Genomic DNA, 22,062 nt, shown 5'->3' on the forward strand with positions numbered 1-22,062 from the left:
TGACTGGTCATTTCTATTCCTGTGCTGCAAATAATCCTCTTTGCTGCGCTGAAACATACAGAAGTAGCCTCACAAAAAGCTGTAGCAGTACAGCAAATGCAGGTGTGTGACCCAGGAGACAGTGAACCACCAAAGTTGACTTGACCACTGAATAAAATAGATTCTAGTCCTGCATCTGCAGTACACTTCATTCTTCATCAAATTTCAAACTGGTTTTAATTTGAAAACATGCAAAGTCCTGAATGCTCTTTCAGTAAAACTCATTTCAAAGCACGCTAAATCTACCTCATCAAGTAGAATAGTTTAAGAAATTAAGCTGGGAGCATCTATTGATATGTAGATTTATGTCTACTACAGTACACCTAGATGTTCAGAACACATTTAGTACTGGTACTCAAGAGATCTTCAAAAAGTTAATCAACTAAAGATCAGCGCGTGTAAGGTAAAGCATGTGGCATCTACAGGTAGATGCATGCATCAACCAAAGGTCAGTGTCTGCAGAAAAAGCTCTGACACCCCTAGTTAGTTTCCACTGAGAGCAGAAATAAATAAAACAATCAGCATGAGCACAGCCCAGCTCAGGCTCACAAAGGAAACCTGCCACAATTGATTTCATTTCAAGTTACACCACTCCCATTAGTTATGAAATCATACTAGAAAGTAGGTCAGTGAAATGATCCAGGTTCAAAAGCTGTTGTGAAGTGCTGGTGGGGGGAGACACAAAACTAGCAACAGCCTCTTAAAGCAGCTGTGCTACATGAGAACCAGTGGAATTGTATCTAAGGTTATACTTTTCCTGACAACTTTTTACTGTGTTTTGAGGTATTTTGCATCAATAAATTTGCAAACAGGTCACAGAACCAGAGGAAAAAAATGCAGAGCTTGAGCCTCATCATTGAGAAACCTTTCCAGTGAGAAAGCTTTCCAAGAAGAAACCTTATACTGGCTTTTGTTTGCAATAATATATGCAAAATGAGCCCCAGTATTCAAACACAGAAACAAGATTAGATTGTGTCCTGTTCAAGCATGTCAAAAAAAGAGTACAATCACACTGGAGGGTTTGAAATGATGTGTATTTTTACTTCCATTATCTGCAGCACTAAATGGTGACAAACTGAATTTCTCTAGCTGATTCCTTTTTAGGGATCATTGTAACAGAGATCTTTATAACTCCTGTGTACTTCCTACTCCTACTTACTCCTGCATCACTGCTCTTTCAACGCAGTGCAAAACACCACATTTGTCACTCTATCGGAATGTAAAGGTAAACGCAACGTGTGATACGTTGTTTCAAGATTGCTGTGTGATTCATACTATGACGGAGGAGAAAAGACTTCAGACAGTATGCCAGTTACTGAATTTTTCACAAGTTATTCATCAGATTTTCAACAGACCGCCACATTTTTTTTGATTAAAACACATAGAGCTATCAGAAGTATTTTTCTGTTCACAAAATTCAGTACGGGTAACACTGAAATATATATTACGTTTTATTTCATACAGTGAGCACAAGGGGTTTCGGATTGCAAGATGTACAATTATGTAATTAAGAATAGCAAAATTCAGCTTTTGCACAGCTTGTATGTTACTTGCATTACTGATGAGGAACTTTTATGTACCTTCACTCTAATTAACAAGTATGTATGCCCATGACAACTGAGAAATAAGACTTAGTAAGCCTTAAAAATATATTTTTCTCTGTACTATTCCTCCCAGTATTTTGAACATGAAAAGATTAAATTAACAAACACAGATACAGAAATTAGATCTTACCATTTACTTCTCTTCATGAATGCATCCTTCCAGTAGTAATTTGTCCCTTAAAACAACAGTAAAATATCTGCTAGTTTTATGACAATAATACTTTTTTTTTTTTTTTTTTACCCTAGAGGTCCTCTTTTTCTCGTTATCAAAATGCTTTTGAAGAGGGTGAATATTACAATTCCACTCATTACTTGAATAGGAACAGGCTCACTGCAGCGTAGGCATTTTACCTGAAAGGGTAGAGGCAGAAGTACCCAGATTCACAACACCTGTAAGGTATTTTTGAAGGAGCTATGATTGTTTGCACCAACTAAATTTATCAGCACATTGAAGAGAAACAGTTTGCAGACAGCTATATCTCTGCTATATATCCATTGTTCAAGTAAAAGGAAATCCTACATCCCCAAACTCTGTTATGTCACAAACTCATCCTCCTCAAAGAGCACACTCCTTAAGCATTGGCAATGTTATATAGCGCACGAACAATGATGGCTATCATCTACTTTATAGCAGAAATGCTCACAAGAAAGGAACTTATTTTAATACATAAGAGCACTTAATTTAGCATTTTTTTTTCTTATGTTCTACAGTTACTTTTTAATCATATGATTTAATACTAGCTAATAAAAGCTATCTATAGCAAAAAATGACCTGGAGTAGGCGAGATAAAATTTACAACTGCCTTATATCAAAGCCAGCTTAATCCATTGGAAACTTGAGGAATAAACAAGAAGTCTCAGTCTAAACATTGGGGAGACTGAAATTTTAATTTTGTGATAAAAGCTCATTTCACCTGTAAAAATTCTGGAATGGATAACAAAAATAATCTTATGCACTTGTCATTATTAGTTTTTGCTTTGATCCTCTAGATGGTCCTCCAATATTCTCCCAGTTAACACAGCTGAAATCTTCCAAGACAATAAACTACGTATAAAACTTCAGCCACAAAAAAGAAAATTAAACAAAAAAACCATTTTAAGATTCCAATCTTATGTGATGTCATGAGAATAAGATACTTTTTATTATATAGAATCACAGAATCATTTAGGTTGGAAAAGACCTTTAAGATCATTAAGCCCAACCATCAACCCAGCAGTGCCAAGTCCACCACTAATCCATGCCCCTAAGCACCACACCTACACATCTTTATAATACCTGCAGGGACGGGACTTAACTGCTTCCTCAGGGAGCACATCCCAATGCTTCACAATCCTTTCAGAGAATATTTCTTTCCTAATGTCCAATCTAAATCTCCTCTGGCACAGGTTGAGGAGATTTCCTCTTGTTCTATCACAGGTTTTTTGGATAAGAGACTGACTTCCACTGCACCGCAGCCTCCTCTGAGGAAGGACAGCATGTGTCCTGAGCTTTCTTCTCTCCAGGCTAAATATCCCCAGTTCCCTCAGCTGCCTCTCGCCAGATTTACTCTCCATACCCTTTACCAGCATTGTCACCCTTCTTTGGCCATGCTCCAATGCCTTAATGCCTTTCTTGTAGTGAAAAGCCTAAAACTGAACAGAATACTCAAGGTGAGGCCTCACAGGAGACCAATCTGTGCCTATTCCTGCTGGACACGCTATTTCCGATACAGGCCACGATGCTGTTCGGCCTTCTTGGCCACCTTAGCACGTTTCTGGCCCATATATTCAGTCAGCTATAAACCAATACCTCCAGGTTCTATTCCACCAGTTTTCCAGCTCCTCTTTCCTCTCTCAGCCTGTAGTGCTTCACAGCACAGTTGTGGTGCTGCTCAGGATCCGGCACTCATCCCACCGAGCCCCCACTGCAGGCCTCGGCCCCACAGCTGTGCGCACACAGTCCTTCTGCAGACCAACAGCCCTGCCGGACTGGGTGCCAGTGCAAACTTACTGCAGGGCGCTCCAGCACCTCTTCCAGATAGTTTATAAAGATATTCAGAGAACTGGCTGCAGTACTGAGCATTGCGGGACACAGCTGGATTTAACTCCATCTACCACAGCTTCTTGGGCTTGCCCGCTCAGCTTTTTACCAGGTGGAACATAGGCCCACCTAAGCCACAAGCAGCCAATTTCTTCAGAAGAACGATGTGGGAAAAAGTATAAGAAATGTTACTAAAATCTAGGTAGAGAGCATCCACAGCCTTTTTCTCATCCACTAAGCAGGTCACCTCATCATAGATCAGGTTATGGCTGCCCTGCACGTGCCACAGGATGGCACTCAAGATGGCTGCTCTGCAGCCCTCCCCGGCACTCTTCCTTTTGTTGTTAATGTATTCCCAGAAACATTTCTGACTGTCTCTAACACCAAGGTCAGATTAAGCTCCAGCTGGGCTTTAGTCCTTCTGATTTTCTCACCACACCGCTGCAGTGGCCTGTCCCTTATCACAAGGGTCAGAAAGCCTCTTTTTCTTCCTGAATTCCAGCCAAGTCTCTCTGTTCAGCCAGCCTGCTTTCTTCCCCACCAGCCCATCTTTAGGCCTGCTCCTGTACTTCAAGATGTCACTCCTGAGCACTGTCCTGCCTTATGGCACTGCCTCCCAAGGGAGTCCAATCATTTAGTCTCCTGAACAGGTCAAACTGTGCCTTAAGAAGTCCAAACTGGCAGTTTTGATAATCCTTCTTCTTTCTGGTATAGCGATCAGAGTGGAGGAAAAAAAAAATAAAATTGATTGCACCACAACCAGAAGCAGAGAGGAGAATAATACAGGGTTTAATTTTGCTTGAATTTCTGTCTGCGTTAAATGCAGAGAGAGGAATTTGCATGACTTCCTTAGAGTCCAGAAAGCTACTAACATTTATTTCAGGCATGTTGAAGTACAGTTGGAAACTGAAGCATTCTTTGATTTTACTTCTAATAACACTGTTTCCCCCCCCCCCCCCACACACACACACTCACTGAGGAAAGAATTTGCCTCACAAAATTGCCCTTTTCCTCACATTGCTTGTCTAGTTGCTTTGTCTTTCTCAGGTTTTGTGGACTGGCAAGATTTGTAAGGTACTGACTTCACAATCAGGACCTGAAAAAACACTGTGATACTAGAAGGCAAAATATGAGCTGATTTTTTAGATTGCAGTGAAATAAAAAACAGTAGATTAGCCTAATAGTGTCTTTTTGTTCATATTTTCCTATTCTTAAAAAATAAAATTGTTTTTCAGGTTTCAGAAGTGAAGGAATAGAAATCAAAGAAATGTTCTCAATATTCTTGGAACAAGCAATTCTTCATATTACTACTTTTTATGGGAGTAACTGTCAATCATCAATCTTCAAAAATGTCATAAACACCCACACATGCTATTTCAAAGATACCTAATGTGGGATATATAATACCATATTTCAAACTGGATTCAAAGCTTTTCATCTATCTAATAGTTAAGAACCAGGAAAAACACAAACATCAAATGAAATGAAATATATTTGTTGATGATAACTGCAAATATTCATTTTATAAAATTTAATAGTCTATTACACATCCATTCTAAAATATATTTTTATGTGTGAATGATGGTAGGAATCCCAGAAATGCCTTCATCCATACAGATCCACTGATTCCAGCAGGTGACCTCCTAAGCAGGACTAATCTTAAAATTCATGTTATGCATGGCTTACTGATTTTTTCATCTCTAAAAGAAACAAATAATCTTTCACAGTTATCATTCCATGCTGATCTGATCTCCATATTGATCAAGACTTTATAATCCACATATCTGACAAACTCATATTTGTGGAAGGTATTCCTTTTCCAAAACAGCACAAATGTTCATAGGATCACATCACAGCTTCTATTCCTTTAGAAATGCTACTAAGCACAGTATATCAGAAACAGAGCAATGACGCACATCACATAGATTCTAGCCATGTTAGTAAGTGATTATGAAAAGCAATCAGCAACAGTATATTTGGAGATGCACACAAAAGCTCTTCCTTGCTTTAACTGGACCAAGAAAGAAACCCTTCAGAAAGGATCTTCTGGGCAAGTAAGGGACAGTTGTAAGCATTTTCATACAATCCTACGTGGAGTGGCTGTTCAGAAAACATTGCAAATAAAGACACAATGAAGCTGGGAGAAATTATTAGAAGAACAGATAACACTAAAGTTGTGTGCTCTCTGATCAGTGATGTTGGTATAGGAAAGGTTTAAAATCCCTGGACTGATGTTTCAAGGTATTTTTATGAAATAAACTGCCAAATGTTTTCATATCAAGTATTGTAAATAATCCGGAGGGATCAGAATCCCCTCATGCTTTCCCCCATTCCCACGTACCTCTAAATATGGTATTTTCCAGTCCTTCAGTTGGTTTTTAATCAAATGAAAAAAAAGTGCATTGGTGCTATTGCTGCTTTGGAAGCGAACTATCTAGCTATGAAATGAAGAAAATGGGCATTTTGCTGTATGGTTTCCATTTCAGAAAGAAAATACTAGAAAGCAACAAATGACAAAATAACTATTCAGGTTTTTGTCTGCCACCTCCCACTGTTTTACCTTCTTGCTTAACCTCACCTATACCTGGTTGAAGCAGTAGCCATTGTCATGACTAGGCAGTATTTTGTCTAATTCACAGTGTTTATAATACTGCACTGTTGGTGGACAACCATATAGGTGATAAATATTTGTGCAAAGTTCATCAGAAAGGCCAAGGATATGATGATAGAGCTCTAAAAGTGGTCAGGGCGTCCACAAAGGGACTGGGAATCCCTCACCATACTCAGCAGGCCAAGGACCTCACAGTGTAGCCATGTCCAAGTCCATAGGCACACAGTGAGTAAATGCTTAATAAAAGGAATTACAGATGCAAACAGCAATTAAGCTAACACACTCTTTTTTTCATTTCTATTTGCAGAGTGTTTAACATTACACGAGGAGCCTAAGATGATAGCACAGACATGGAAAAAATGCCCTTGCCTCCCTGCTGGGAGGCTGCTTGGGCATGCAGCGGGTCCACACCAGCTCCACATGTGCCTCCATGTGGCTCCTCTGGAGCTGTGGGGCTTCTAGAATGTACTGGATATATTTGTCCCTCTCCGACATCAGCTTTCAATGAGAGCATTATTTATTCATTAGTACTACATTCAAAGTGCTGTTTCCCTTGTTACTTGGTGAAATAAATGAAAGAACAGCAATATCAGTCTAAATCCCAATTTACAGCTCTTAGAAACCCCAGATGACTGAAACATAAAATTCTTCTTACCCTCTCCCCCAACACTTTTCTGCCTTGCCTCTGATTGAGAAAATAACTGCCTATTGCAAGGAGCTAAAGTCAGATCTGGCAGCCTTAACTTGACCATGGTGATCGATTATAACCATCAGCAGTCACCAAGCAGGAGGAAGACCACTCCTCCACTTAATGTCCTGAGCTTGGATCAGAGGATATGTGCACCTACAAGTAAATTTCTCCTCTACTAAAAGGCTGAATTTGGAAAGTAAGGGAGATTGAATTGTCAGAAAGCATGCCTCAGAGATAAACACAGCTCGCAGACTTGGGGAATTTTTCACTTCCTTGTTTGGTCTCTTATAATATAGAAAACAAAATATTTTTCTATAAAATGCAGACCTGATAGCTTCCTAAATCTTGATTTATTTTGGGTAACACTCTAAAATGTCTCTGTTTCTCACATAAAGCTAAGTTTCTCATGACTGTAACAAATAGTTCAGTGTTTTCAGCACTCATTAACCTCTTCTGACTCAGTTGCAGACTTTCTGTTTCTGAGTTGTAGTACTGAAACACAGCAAAATGCAGGCAGTTAAAATAGTAGGTACTTTTCAAAACTGATAGCATTAGAATAAACTCAGGGGCTATTCTTATTACGAGAGAATTACAGATTTTATTACCAAAAAAATTTGACTCAAACTGGATTTGAGGTCCTAATCCTTGCCACTCCTTATCCAACATACTTGTAAGGACAATCCAAAGTCTAAAAACTTATATATTAGAAGAAATGGATTTCAAACGGTTTGTAGTTAAAAAAAAAACCCCATGATTTTAAGCTCCCACCTGCTGATTTTCAGCATCATGTCTCCTGAACACTGGCAACACAGCAGAGTGGCTGTCAGAACCAGCCCTTCAATCAGATGCTGCAGGGGAAACTTCACTTTGGGCTGCTCTACTGTTAGCACCGGAGAGCTTTTGCAAGCTATTCCACCACACTTTAGCATGTTTCAAGGGCCTTGCTTCATCAGGGTGGCAGGTGGATAATTTTCAAAGTTGTTGTTAAGCACCCACTTCTCACTTCTGTACTGATTTAGATCCCAAGAAGCTGTATTTGCCATTGAAGAGCAATTGTTAAAGGCAATATTATCTATCACCTCTCACCTTTCAATTCCCTATGAAGAGCTTTTGACTGTTAAAATAGTCAAGTTACTTCAGTACCAGGAAACATGAATATGTCTCTCCAGAATATTCAGATTTGCAAGGAAATAGCAGATGCTTGACCTGCACAGATATATACATGTGTGAATGTATGGGAAAGAATACGCTTACGTGTAAGAGGCTGACAATCTGCTAGGATGGGGCCCCTGCTACTCACTTAATTGTTTAAAAGACACTGAGCTACTTTCAAACAGGCAATAAAATATTAGCTGCTTAGGAGATGCACACATGTCAACTATAACTCTAGAGGAAAATGTAGTATAAATCCACTGTTTGAGTAGGATGCTCAAAGAAGCTAAATTAGGCAGAATTAAAATTAAACTAAGGTCATAATGTAACCATTGCTAAGACACATTTAGGCAGCAAAAACCCAAACTGCTTTAGGACACAAAAATTGGTAGTTAATCTTGAGATTTAACATGAACTATCTGTTAATGGCATTGTTTCAATTATGAAACAATTCACATTTCAGCTGACACATGATGAAGCTTGCTACTTGCCTACTACAAAATCTAAGGTAAAAGAAAAGAGGTTATGTTTTATCATCATCTATCATATCTTCATTTATTGCTCTGCAATCTATTTGCATACCTAAAGAGAAATGGCCTTTTTAATTTCTTTCCCTTTTCCTAATCATCTGAGGCCTATTAAGAAGTACTCTATATCCTGTAAGCAGACAATTTATACAGTGTGCACCCTTAGGCTATAGTCAAGCTAAAAAACTCCTTTACAATAAATAATTAGCATGGGAAGACACCATTCATAATTATTATTATTTTTTTAATGTTAGTGTTGGCAGATGGTCCCAGACCAAGCATGGCCTGTTGCCTGCACCTTTCCTCTAAACAGAAAAGGGCAGCCTTAGAAGAAAAAGAGAAATATTTTCAAGACTGGAATAAATATACTTCTCAGCTTTTCATGAATTCATCCAAGTTAAAGGTTAAATTCAAAGACATCAGAAGTAAATGGAAAATAAATCCCATTAGCTTCTGACCTGGACCTAACTTAAAATCACAAAAAAATATTGTCTGAAAGAACTGCTTTTTTCATCATCTTCCATAATGGAATTCTTGAGGCATCTTGAAGCAGACATATTGTGCAGGTGGACTTGAAAATCATTAGCTTTTCTAATGCAGTAAATAAATGAGAATTCTATTATAGTTGCATTTTATCACAGGTTTTCCCACTTCCACAGAAAGACAGCCAACAACAACTTCATTCTCCATTTACTCATGCATTTAGTTACTGTTTACATGTTACTTTTCAGTACTTTATCTGCTATAATTTCTGACGTGATTGAGTTGCTGGCATCCCTACAAACTCCTCCAGACTGAGATCAAGCCAAGCAGGCTGTCATTTCTGTGGCCTGTGCCAGCATTTTCTCGATGGTGACAAAATAATCCTAAATACTACATAACAAATTCTTAAGTTAAGAATAAATAGAGCTTTTCATGTCATGACTCAGAATAATCTGACCCTCCTTTCTGCTCTGTAAGAAAATAGGCAGCTGCATTTTCACATATGATCTCTGGAATGTGGCCTATTCCAGTCTCAGAAGACTACACTATGTTTTGAATGCTGGTACTGATCCCCAAAGTCATAGATCGCCCATTCAAGACCATCCATTTGGATATATGCACACAAAAATGTTAAGCCCTCAGACAAATAGGAAAGGCAAAGTCTTATTAAAGACTCAACTCTAGCCACAGCTTGTACCTGTGGTTTATAGTCATTCCTACACTCGACAGGATGACACATTTACCATAGCCTCCTAGAGCCAATATTTAAGGCAGCTGGACTTTCTCTGAGGCAGACATGACATTGCATAGACAACTTCCATCTTACACAATATGCAGTTGCCACAGATTGCCACACAAAGCTGGAGGCTGTAGCAAATTTTAATTGTCTTTTGCCTCCATCCAAGTGTACAGACTGTGTACAGGCTTTATGAAGTTCTTCCTGTTGACTGCAGATGGTTTTCTCCTGTTGGCTTATACCGTAGTATAAAAGGCATTACGTGCTATATTAGAACCTCCAAAAGAAAGAGGGAATGTTCAGTCTCCAAACTGTTTCCTGTCCACTGGAGATAATATCTGATTTTAAGTGCAGAGTTAGGAGTTGCCAGTTGCCACTTCCAAGCAACAAACGTGCAGGGAGACAGAACTTTCCAGAGTGATAAATTTTACTTATATCTGTGTAACAGTCAGAAAGATCAATGCAATGGTGTTACAGGAGATACAGTGACAAAGAAACTACTGCAATTGATAGAAAGGTATTAAAAAGAAAAAAGGAAAGTGCTCACCCATCCCTGAAGTTTAAGGCTCACAAAGGAAACTCCACAAGGGAGGGATCTCCAACCAGAAAGCCTATCCCAGTGCCAGTCAGCCCTTAAATGAGGCCTAAGAGAGATGCAGCCAGGCTTCACCCCTTCCTGTCACACAGCTGAATTGCCTTTACCTCTGTGCTCCCAGAGCTGACTGGGTCCTTTCCCAGGTGCTCAATCAGGTGGTTCAGGCTGTGATTCAACAGTTAACCATGCACATCCATTTCAATAGGGTTTGGGGATCTCTAGAGATCCTTAGTGTTGTTTTGGTATTCTTTTCCCATTGTGCCAAAGCATCCTTGCTCTTGCCTGAGCAGATGTTTTGAAACACCAGTGGAAAAGCTGATTTCACTCAGATTTCAACCTATCTTAAACCATCAGTTTAACCACTATACAACACGGATTCCTATATCAAGCCAAAGAATTTCATCTAACTTAGAAAAAATAAAGCTTTTGAGTTTTCAAGCTTTGTCCTTCATCACATATGTCTAAACACTATCAGACCTCTACCAACAGTGACTACTGGTCACGCACTCTGTATTCAGTGGCTGCCTCTTCTTGTCTTTTTCCCTTTCTTTTCAGCCATGGAATAGCAGCTTTCTCTCTTCCCTCACAGATAGACACTTAAAATTCACACTACAATTATACTGGACCATAACAATATACAGGTAAGGCGTATGTTGGGAGCAAGTTACTTGACAGAGCCTCTTTATCTGTTTGGAAGACTTAATAAACTGCAGAAGCTGAGGTCATCAAAACCTCTCAATCATGTTGCAGGCTGGTGCCAACAGCTGTAACAGAAACTGATGTTGTAAAACATGCTAAACATGCCAAGCCCAAGTTTCAGACAGGGCAGTCTGTTACAAGATTATTTTGTACTTGAACATTACACAGCAGTGTGCTCAGTTATTTATGCTGTTCTTAATGCTAATAACCAGAAACTCTATTTCATTTTTTCAAGGATGAATGTAAAGTCTGTTTTTTCATGATGGCTACTGCTCTCAGTTCCAGTTAGATAGAATGCAGGTACTGAAATTGGATTTTACAATTTGGGTTTTTGTAGGAAAAAAAAATCTTACTTGAAAAATACTAATTATTACAAGACTGCAGGGAAGAGAGAAAATAAATTTACGACCTTCCTCATACTCTTACTTAATTCTTTGTACCTCTACTGCAGTTAGTCAAGAATTCCATAAAAGAAAAGCATGAATGGTTTCCAAGAAAAATACAGAATAAAAGTGATTGATCAGATAAAAGGCAGGATTTCAGATCCTGACAAACAGATAGAACACATGTAGATTGCTTTATAGGTAAACAATTTTGTAGTGTATTCAAGGAAAGAAAGTAAACAAAAAAGAGAGAGAGGCAACTCTCCATGGTTTTCCTGGGACACCACTGCGGCAGAGCCGAAGGGTCAGATTCCAACATCTAATACACAGCACGTATTGCCACACAAGACTAAAAAAATCTGCTGACACTCGTAAAGTGCCACATGTTTGGATTTCCAACAAGATCTCACAACGAGCTGTGTTACTGAAAGTCATTATTTCCTTTGGGGGAAAAGTGTCTCTAGTGATGTTAAAACTCAGGGCAGGATGTACTACAGTGTCAGGATAACTCACCAGGGAGCATTCCTGCCTCAGGGCCAGGAGGCTGTATACAAATTCTGCACCTGGATAGGAGGGCGAGGGGAAGCAGGGATAAAGTTTGTTCAAAAACTGTACAGAATGAGTGGCTGTGGACAATGACATACTGACAAATCCTGAGAGAAAAAGTAGACAGGACCACGCAATTCTCCTTGCGTACACATCTCAGAACTCTCCTGTGCAGAAAGTAAACCTGTGAGATGCTTATGCATCTCAGATGCACGCCTTTTGAAAGGTGTACACTGAACTACAACAAGTTCTAGGGATTTTTCTGCCAGAGACCATCAGCTAGTCTGTGTTTCTCTAAAATTACAGGCTAAAGAACCTCATCTAATATTTTTCAGCATGTGTGGTATGTACCAGTCTATTTTTTCTGAAATATGGAAGAAGAAAGTGAGCAGAAGCACTGAATCAGCTTGCTAATTGTTCATTGTGTTTTCAAATTGATCCACTAGATGCCAGAAGTTCTTAGATGTCTTTGTGTCACAGAAAAATATTTCTTCCTATATGCAGAAAAATAGAAATACTGTCTCAAAGACAGCTTAAAGGCTGGTGAGAACAACCAGAGGCAGGTGTTTCACAATATGCTACCTGCACTAGTCTGGATAAATTCAATTTTTATGAAGCAGCTGGAAATGGTCAGTATTAGATAGTTCACAAAGATCCATGAAAAACATACTTAAAAAGCCCTGAGCATCAATACATTTGTATTTCTCAAAGATACAGGCGTATCAGGACTGAAATTGAGAGCTTTTTTCTACCTTTTCAAGTAACATCCATTCACGAGTCATCGCTTACCAAGAAAGGAATGTGTTGCATCAATCCCATACATCTTACAAAAATAGAGTCTAAAATTTTACGTGTGAACACTATAGCCATTTTGCACGTCTTAATTCCTGTGACCATCTTACACCCTTGTGCTTTTAAATCTGATTTCCTGTTTATACTGCAGAAAGAGCTCAGTGCCTGTGCTTTATTTACCCTTTTAATGGGACATAATTTAACAGGACTACCTCAGTACATAGAGATCTCATCTTACACATTTCAGGTTGAATAAAAGAACAGTTTTCCATAAAAATGTATCTAAAGGCCTTACCCAAACCATAAGGAAAGCAATCCAAAGTATTCCAAATTTACTGGACTTTGGAAGCTTCATAAAAGCCTGCTTTTAGCTTCACCTGAATCACAGAATCACAGAATGGCCAGGGCTGGAAAGGACCTCAAGGATCATGAATCTCCAACCCCCCTACCACATGCAGGGCCACCAACCTCCACATTTACCATGAATTTGAACTTCAGTCAGGCATGTGTACAGTGCTATCACCAATAGGGCTGAAAACAGGAGGTTTAGCACTCATAACACTAATGAATTTGATAGGATTTTTCCTCATGGCCTTAGGTACGATGATAATTGAGAGATAGCTGTATTCTACACTTTTTTTCAACAAATAGAAAATGAGAAATAAAGGGAAAGGGCACTGTCCAACACGTTGTGAAGTAACCTTACAAAGCTCTTGAAGAACATTTTTGGAAAAATAAATATGCTCCCATTTTCATAAAAGTGTCATGATAACGAGCTTTCATTGGGGGAGTTTAAGACAGGGTGGGAGGATTGACATTATAAAATCATCAGTTACAGGACTGCCCCTTTTTAATAAAGTACTCCTAATTTTGCTCTATGCAGTTTGAGCTCTATTTCTTCAGTTATGCAGTTGTAAATGAGAACAACAAAAGGTAAATAAGACCCTTATAACTGTTCCCTTATGTCCATAGAGACTAATGACATCAAAGCTGTATACATTTGTTGAATGGACACTAATAAAATTTCTTTAAACCAAATTTGCTTTTTCTTGTCTTTTTCAGCGGTGAGGTAGAAAGAACAAAAATGATAGATTAAAAAAACGTACATGTGCATGCACACAAATGTATACAACACATGCAAATATATACAGCATGGATATTACTGTTTCTCAGTGTATCAGATTTGCAATCCTGGATCTCAGACTTCAGCTCCTTATGGCAGGAATTACTTTATGGCTCTGTCATTTAAGTCAGTGAAATTAGTAATGAATCTTAGGATAAACAGATGCATAACAGCATGTAAGGATGTAAAATCAGTGATGGAAAAGTGAAGCCATTAGCATACATATTTGTAATTTACTTAATAAAAGCAAAAATCTAGTGAGTCAATCACTGCTTGGTATAAAATGGCACAGCTATGTGACACGAACGGCCTATGGAGAGGGAATTTGAAAATACTGATTATTTTTTGCTTGTCAGATAAGTAGTTAAAAACCTACGAAAAGGAAAAAACATAACAAAACAAAACCAACAATACGACTGAATGGGAATACATGGAATATATTATTAAGAAAAAAAAAAGACATACGAAACATACGAAAGGGTGAGAAAATAAATCAGATACCCAAGGATTATTACTCAAAGATACTCCAAATACACCTTATGATGAATTCAATTCCCTTTAGCTAACAACATTTAAATATTCCTTACAGAAGAGAAGGCTAAAGATGTTTCACCCCGAAGTAACTCATGCCCAGCTGCTAGCACAATTCCTTCAGACATAATGGTCTTTGGCTAAAGTTCAGTTTCCCTGATTCAGTACATGGGCAGAAAAATCATTCCTAACTCACTCAAAGTGCTGTGAGATGAGAATGATCCCTTTTCTGTGCAATGATACACAAGGTGATCATGCATGGTGGGTTATATCACCAACTGGAGAAGAACACATAATCCTGCAGAAGGGTGACAGTGCTTCCTTGAGGGTAGGCAGACTGGGATGTGCCTGAGCCACAGCATCTCACAGCATTTATTTGGTAAAGGAGGACACAACCCTCAAGTAGCTCTGTGAACTTAGCCTTTTATTTCCTTGGCTTCCATTACAATGCACAAACCCAAAACATTTAGAAACGTCAAAACAGTTCATTTTGACATTTTCAAAATGAAGCATTTCAACATTGTGTTGAAACGTTTTTGTCAGTTTTGTTTCTACTCAGAGAATTTGTCAAATAGTTTCAGCCACTCTGAAACTTCTTTGTTCAGAAATAAATGTTGCATTGACTTTTTCCTTTTTTGTTCAGCTTTGATTTTCAAGTAGCTTAGCCTCTACACTACTTATGCCTGGTAAAATTTTTTGTTCTCTTCCATTTCGAATGGCAATTTAAGGTGAAAGGCTTATTGCAATATGCAGTGCTAAAGACTGTTCAGTCAACACAAGCCCTATAGATGTTTAGGAGATCCTATGGTGTTTAGAAGAAAACAAGATGCGTAACATTTTGCTAACTGAATAAGACAGGTTTTATTACTAAGCAGTGTCCTTCCATTTCCCACTAAAGTCAAGATATGTACATATATATAATGCTTCAATTTGCAAGCTATAAACAGCCAAATTATTGCAATGCAATTAATAATTGCTAGTGTATTTACATGGAAATAATTCAGCAATTAATATTTTACAGGAAAGTGTAATGGCCAGGTTTGGTCTCACAAGGCAATCTTTCGAACAGCTTATTTCCTAGAGCTCAGAAGCAACAAACTTCAAAACACAGCTGCATTGCTATAACATTATAATCCACAATTTAGAAAAAATTATCTATACCTGTAGATCTGTTTTTCACTTGGCCTTGTTAAACCATAAACTGTAGCTTTGAATCAACAGTAGAAGAACATGCTGAAATGAAATGCTCGTATCATTCAGATTAGCTGAAATGATCCATACAATTTGCAAATAAATGCCATGCTCTTATAGTCATTGTGGTTTATCCAGAGAACAGAGCAGAAATGCCTTTGTCATACCTTCCTATAGCAGGGAAAGAGTTTTAAAATGTGTTTTACAAGCTTTTCTGAAATGTTCTGAGAAAGCATACATACAAAAAGAACCTGGCAGAGACTCTATAAATGATGGCATAAGAGCAGTTGGGCTAGATAACTGGTAACTGGCTGGAAAGTCAACTTAAAGCCCAGACTAAAGCTTCTCCTGACCCTTTTCAGCATGCCCAAACACAAGCACATGCTTCTCAACTCTTCCTTTCAATAGATGAGTGCTGACTACAGTAGCAGCAGTATTTTGAAACATAAACAGAGATGGAACTTGTGGCTGCTTGAAGACATACTCAGTGTTAAACATAGAAAATAAAAACCAAAACAAAATAATTATTGAAACCACTGGAAATTTATAATCAGTTTTATTATGCTACTATTATTAATCCTTTGCACTGGGGTTACTTTGCTGATTCTGTAATTATCATTATCAATATCACTTCCATTGAAATGACAGAAAAAAAAGAAAGCAGATTTCGTTTTGAAGAGAAGAAAAGAAGTCTTCGTTACAACCATGCTCTAAAGCCTAATGAAGTCAAGGAGCAATTCCACAGTCTTCAAGGTCCTAGGTATTTCAGTTCCTAAATTAAACTATCAGCAGCAATTTTACTATGATTCACTCAAGCCTCAGTGCTTCACAGAGGTATACATATATGTGTATAATATATATACATCTAATCATGTTCATCATAATTGATGAACTATGCATTTTATCAACTTTTTATGCATTACGCATTTTATCAACTTTTTTTTTTTATCCTCAGTGGAATCTTGCAGTCTAACAAACAAGGAAATTTTGCAAATATGAGCTGTACCTGGAAGTCACTGCAGAACATTTGAGATCATAAAACACAAAGGCTCAGTCCCAGCTTGCAGGGTTTGAGACTTGGAGACATCATCACAGACTGCAATGGGGAGGAAAACTTTTGTGTGACTGAATCATAAAGATATTTTGTGTTTCTCAAACTATGTTTGAGAAAAAAAAAAAAAACAACTCAGGAATTTCAGTGTTGAGCATGTTCTCAGCTGTGTTTGGGATTAGCATCCTATGTTGCCACTGATATTTTCTCCAGAAATGTACACTACTATGTCCTCTGTAATCAATAATCAGAAGAGGTTTCTGCAATAAAATTAAATTCACTAACTGAAATTCACAAGCATAACTGTTGGAGATTCCTGTAAAACATCTATCTTCAAAGAACACAGTAGAAAAGTTCAAACATTACAAAGAAAGGAAATAAGCTGCGTTTCATCATTTCTGAAAAATTCTGCTGCTTTTAAGCTTTTCTTATCATCGTTCATTTATTTATTTCTTGACTCAGACCCTCAAGAGAGTAAAGTAAGACCTTTTGCCCCAAATCCCGAGACAGTCACTGTCCAGAAGATTATTTTTAGTTTTGTGTTTGTTGCTCAGAGCTACAAGAACATGCCTAGCCTGAGATCCAAGCACGGGGCAGTTCCTTGCATTGACTGGTAACTGTTAGCAATATGAGCAAAAGACATTGCACGGCTGGTGCCAAAGCTTTGAACAAAATTACTTCCTTTAACACACCGCCACCTTAATTATGTGCTGGGGAACATAAAGCAGGTCAGACAATTTGTACTGGGACATCATAATTCCATCAGTATAATGCTGACATTGCCAAAGATTTATGAATGGAATGTCGTAATTATTTTTTTAGCAAACATATCAAGTTTCACTAATGGGGGGGCTGGAAGTACTAATTAGTACTTTTTTTTCTTCTTTGCATTGTATCATATAAGATGTGGGGAAAAGAGGGCGGAGGAGGGGAAAGATCTGTGACAAAAACAAGCACACACACAATTTATGTATGGCCTGTAATTCAAGCAGATGTTCCATAAGGGCTGCAGGGATTAAAGCCTTTCTGCACGTAATTCCATTTGCTAACTGCCTTCTGTTTGCTCAGACCTTCCAGGCCGTGATGGACTTTTGCTAAGCTAGGTTTATTTAAAAGCAGAAATGAACAGAAGAAAAAGAATCTTAAAAATTTCTGCTAAGTACCAGGGTTTGGCAGCTTGACTGTGGTTCTTCAGCCTTTAACCAGCTGGGGGATTGCACTGGAAGTTCTGGTGGAATTCCTACGACTGTGCCTAACAAGCTACGACTCTGGCAGAGTGCCTGTTAGAAATCCAGTCAAAATGTACTTGGCCATAGTAGGCACCTACAGGCTGTAACAGAAAAAAAGAAAAAAGAAAAAAAAAAAAGGTGTCTGTACCAGGTCTGAATAATTTATATTAATCATGTCTTCTTCTCATGGCGTCCTTGCTCAAAGGTATGTCAAGATGAACAAGGAGTTCAAAAAGAAGAAAGAAAGAAGGAAATCCAGGTAAGTGAGTTAGTTAGACTACAGGCTGGGGGCAGAACATTCCAAACACTATTTTCTGACCCTTGCCTGACAGACACACTGCATTCAAAATGAAAGGAAATGCCATATAAACGGAGAGTTCTAAAGCTTTCACCAAAAATTGTGTTCAAATGTCTAAAAATAAACCTCTCCTCTGACACAGTGATGTCATTCCACTCTGACATCATCACAAAAACTCAACTGTTTTCACCATTTAACATCCAAAGGTATCTGCAGGCAAAATGTTTTTCCCGTGCTCTCTTGTAGTCAGATACTGGAATTTATACGAAGGAAATTGAGATAATTAACGTAGCAAGGATGAAATAATCAAGACCTCAGGTCTGTATTGATTCTTTCTCAAAAACCAGAAAAATACACCAAAATAATCTTTCATCATCACAACTCTTCTCCCACATTTCCTTCTTCTGAGAAAGGAACAACAAAACACCCATGAGCAAAGCCTTGCATGCTGTTTTGGCTCTACAAATGGAATGCTTGGGACGATAGCACACAGCCCTTGTGCAGTCTCCTAAGTAATGCTCCAGCTCTATACAGAGGGAGGCAGCAAATTTGCAACTCCATTCTGCAAATCGCTTTCATGGTTTTACATACATAATTTCAAGAATGCTTTTATCCACACGTACGGATAAGGGATGCATACAATCTGGTTTAGGAAAAAATCATTTTTTATGGTTTCTCTGTTTCATAAAACATCCTGAATTCATTGCACAAACACCATGGATATTTAGCAGCATGCACCTCAGAACATCTCAGAACTTCTTAAAATACCTCTGTAATGAAAGAACTAAAAGTAAACAGGTCAGGGACACGATTCTGTAAGTGTGACAGCTAATGTACAATGAAAGGATAGACTTCTGATCTCAGAATAAAGATTAACATTAAATCTTTATCCAGAGATGGGCTTTCAATTATCCTTACATTAGAGCACTTCCAAAGTAGTCTGGATAGGATAGCTCGGGATCACTTGTTTTCTTTGAAAAGGCTTTTAATACGTTGTTAATCACAGACACTCCCATCCTGCAGTACTTCAGATATGTGACAGAAATGAATTTTCTTTCTTATACGAATCAGCCAGCTCCAGCACCTGCTCTTACGTTACTTTTCATATTCCACTGTTGATTTGAAGCTTTATGTAACAGCTTATGGGCACATTTCCTAACTGTAGTCTTCCTGCTGATGTTTTCACCTTCACTGACTATGAAATAAAAAATAGTACAGGATAATTCTTTGCTTCAATAGTATCAATACATACCTCACAGAAAGGGTAGCTTTTGCTCTACATTTTCTCTGTTCTTGTTTTTTAACCTTTTTTTTTGTCCCAATGAACTAGAACAGATAAGGCCTATTTTTCATTACTGAGGAACTCAAATTGTAGTTACTGACAGAAACATCTCTGAAAAGCAGGCCTTTGCCATCTCAAGCTGAGGTGTCAGAAAGGTTTGCTCTACAGGAGAGGCTTTTGCAAAGTTTTGGAATGAATAGCTGTAACTTCAGTAGCTTGAGCACAGGAACAATAAGGGCATTACAGCTGACAAGCCTTCTACATTTTGCTTATGAAAAATGAAACAAAACTCACAATGCTTTTTTTTTGTCTCTACAACAAACAAATCCCAAACGCGCTTTGTCTCTTGCTTATACTGCAAATAAGACAATAAGTCAGTAAATTTTGTCTTGTGTCAAACACCAGGTCCTCGAAAGCTGTGTTTACTCAATAAAAGTAGCACAATCATGGAATCACAGTGGAACCTCTGGGAATACGACCAATATTCACAGACCACCATTCAAGGGGGATCTCTGCCAGTGACACAGTGCTTAGCTGTGCATGCTGTCACAGGAAAACCCTTAAAAGGAACTTGCTTCATATTCACAAAGGAGAAAAACGATCCACAGAGTGACTTAAATAGGAAGCAATGTAGTCTGAATCTTTTGATGTGCTTCTTATTCATATTTTTATTTTGTTTCTAATTTTTTGTATATTTTCACATCAGCTACTGGAAAGATTTTTGTGCTACAAAAGTTAAAATCAAAAGGAGATGAATATGAAAACATTAGCCCACACAACATCTTTTTTTTTTGGTAATATAAGGTAGAAATTGTTCTTTCAGTCACTTGCAATCTGAAATCTTTGCTGAATCCATTGTGTCTAGACAAAGCATTAGAACCTCATGTGAGGTTCTGCAGTATTTTCCAAATTTTTACAAAATCATTTTAAAATATTTGGTTCAAAAATACTTAATCTTCATTGAAAAAAAAAGGACCTGAGGAAGCATTTCTTCCTTTTTTATAACAGACATACTACATTCTAATGCCTTCCTCATACTACTTTTAAACACTTCAGTGGTGAAGAATGCATCACTTGACATTGAAAAAAAACCCACAAAAACAAACTGATATCTTTGCTTACAATAAAGAGCGCATATGGAGAAATGCCAACATTGCTGGTAATAATGTGAAATTCAAAAGTGGCAGGGGAAGGAAAAGTGCAGTATGCAGCAACAAAACCAAATGAAGCTTTGCTCCTGTACAGCTTTAAAGACTATTACTCGCCTGGATCAAGGACCTGTGCCATCAGTGGTCTTGACAAGAAACACATGGATGCATTTTACACTGGTGTGAGGATGCGATTCTGGTATTATTAGATCAGTCGACAGCATTCCCCCCAGGCAACGGGCATATTGTGAGCATAATGATATTAATTCTACTTCATTACAATTCTTGTAATGAAAAGATAGAAGTCAGAAAATATTCCAATGCGCTTTAGTTCTGCTGTAAGCCGTTTGGAGGCATATTCCTAAGTCACCCTGTTACAATGTGGGAGTTACTTAAAACACACAATTTTACTTTATCATTGCAAGGACTTAGTTATGCACCTCAGTGCCGTGCCTCTCACCACATCCATTGCCTGGTACGGCAATATTTTATGAATACTGGATTGCATATGAATGGAAGGTGAGTAGGAAGAATCCACTCAAACATTTGGAGTGCTCTTAGGGGTTGGTTTGGCAACAAAATTAGTTCTCATTCCAGCAATCACACGATTAAAATATGGATATTTCACCCAGCTATAGGTGTCAGGCAAAGAGATTTTGAGGTGTCTTCAAGCTACCTTCTTCATCTACAGTTTTTACTTAAACTGTAACTTAATCATTCTTGCACTCCAATAATCTATAATGCTTGCTGTGTACGGAGTTTGCAAAAATGAGAGCAAACTCTTAAAACCCCTCTTCTTTTTTTAGATAAACATATTTGATCTTTCCAGTCATTATCATTTTAACTTGCAAAGTGACATTATGCCAAAAAGAAGGAATTCATAAATTAGTTCCAATTTAGAAAGTTTTCTTGTCATTGTATAAATGACAGATCTTTAAAAAGACGACTTAAAATGAAATGCAATAAAAAAAAATCCACTTTTGTGTCAGGTTTTTCTTTTCTGTTCTTTTTTTTTAAAGGCTGAAAGGATAAAACAATGTGCTATCAAAAAAAAAAAAAAAAAGAAAAGAAATCAGTAGTACAAAAATTACAAATGTGCATGGACAGGAGAATCATTTAAATTCTCAGATTGTTTTAGGAAAGCCAAATTTAGTTGGGACAGTAGCTAGGTGAAATGTAAGCAGAAAGCTCTTTGTAAAGTTAAAATTTCTTGTCAACAGAAACTAATACAGCAGGATTCACATCCAGATTCTTACTGCAAAACCTGTTAGGGGCTAGAGCTATTGACAATTTGGAAGAGTATTTGTCCTGTTCATTTCAACTAGAAATTT

At 37.9% G+C, this 22,062-nt stretch overlaps 1 long non-coding RNA gene across 2 annotated transcripts in view; it reads right to left on the minus strand.

Moving 5' to 3' along the window:
- LOC128082839 (uncharacterized) overlaps positions 1 to 22,062 on the minus strand; it is a 310,058-nt gene that overhangs the window by 48,104 nt on the left and 239,892 nt on the right. The window contains exon 1 of one of the 2 annotated variants that reach the window (XR_008207862.1): positions 10,411 to 10,533. The exons of the other annotated variant lie outside the window; for it this stretch is intronic. This is a non-coding gene — a long non-coding RNA (uncharacterized LOC128082839). Of the gene's footprint in view, positions 1 to 10,410; positions 10,534 to 22,062 lie in introns of those variants that run through there. 2 annotated transcript variants of the gene reach the window in all.

The sequence above is a fragment of the Tympanuchus pallidicinctus genome, unplaced genomic scaffold (assembly GCF_026119805.1).
Source record: "Tympanuchus pallidicinctus isolate F22 unplaced genomic scaffold, pur_lepc_1.0 scaffold22, whole genome shotgun sequence".
NCBI classification, from domain to species: domain Eukaryota; kingdom Metazoa; phylum Chordata; class Aves; order Galliformes; family Phasianidae; genus Tympanuchus; species Tympanuchus pallidicinctus.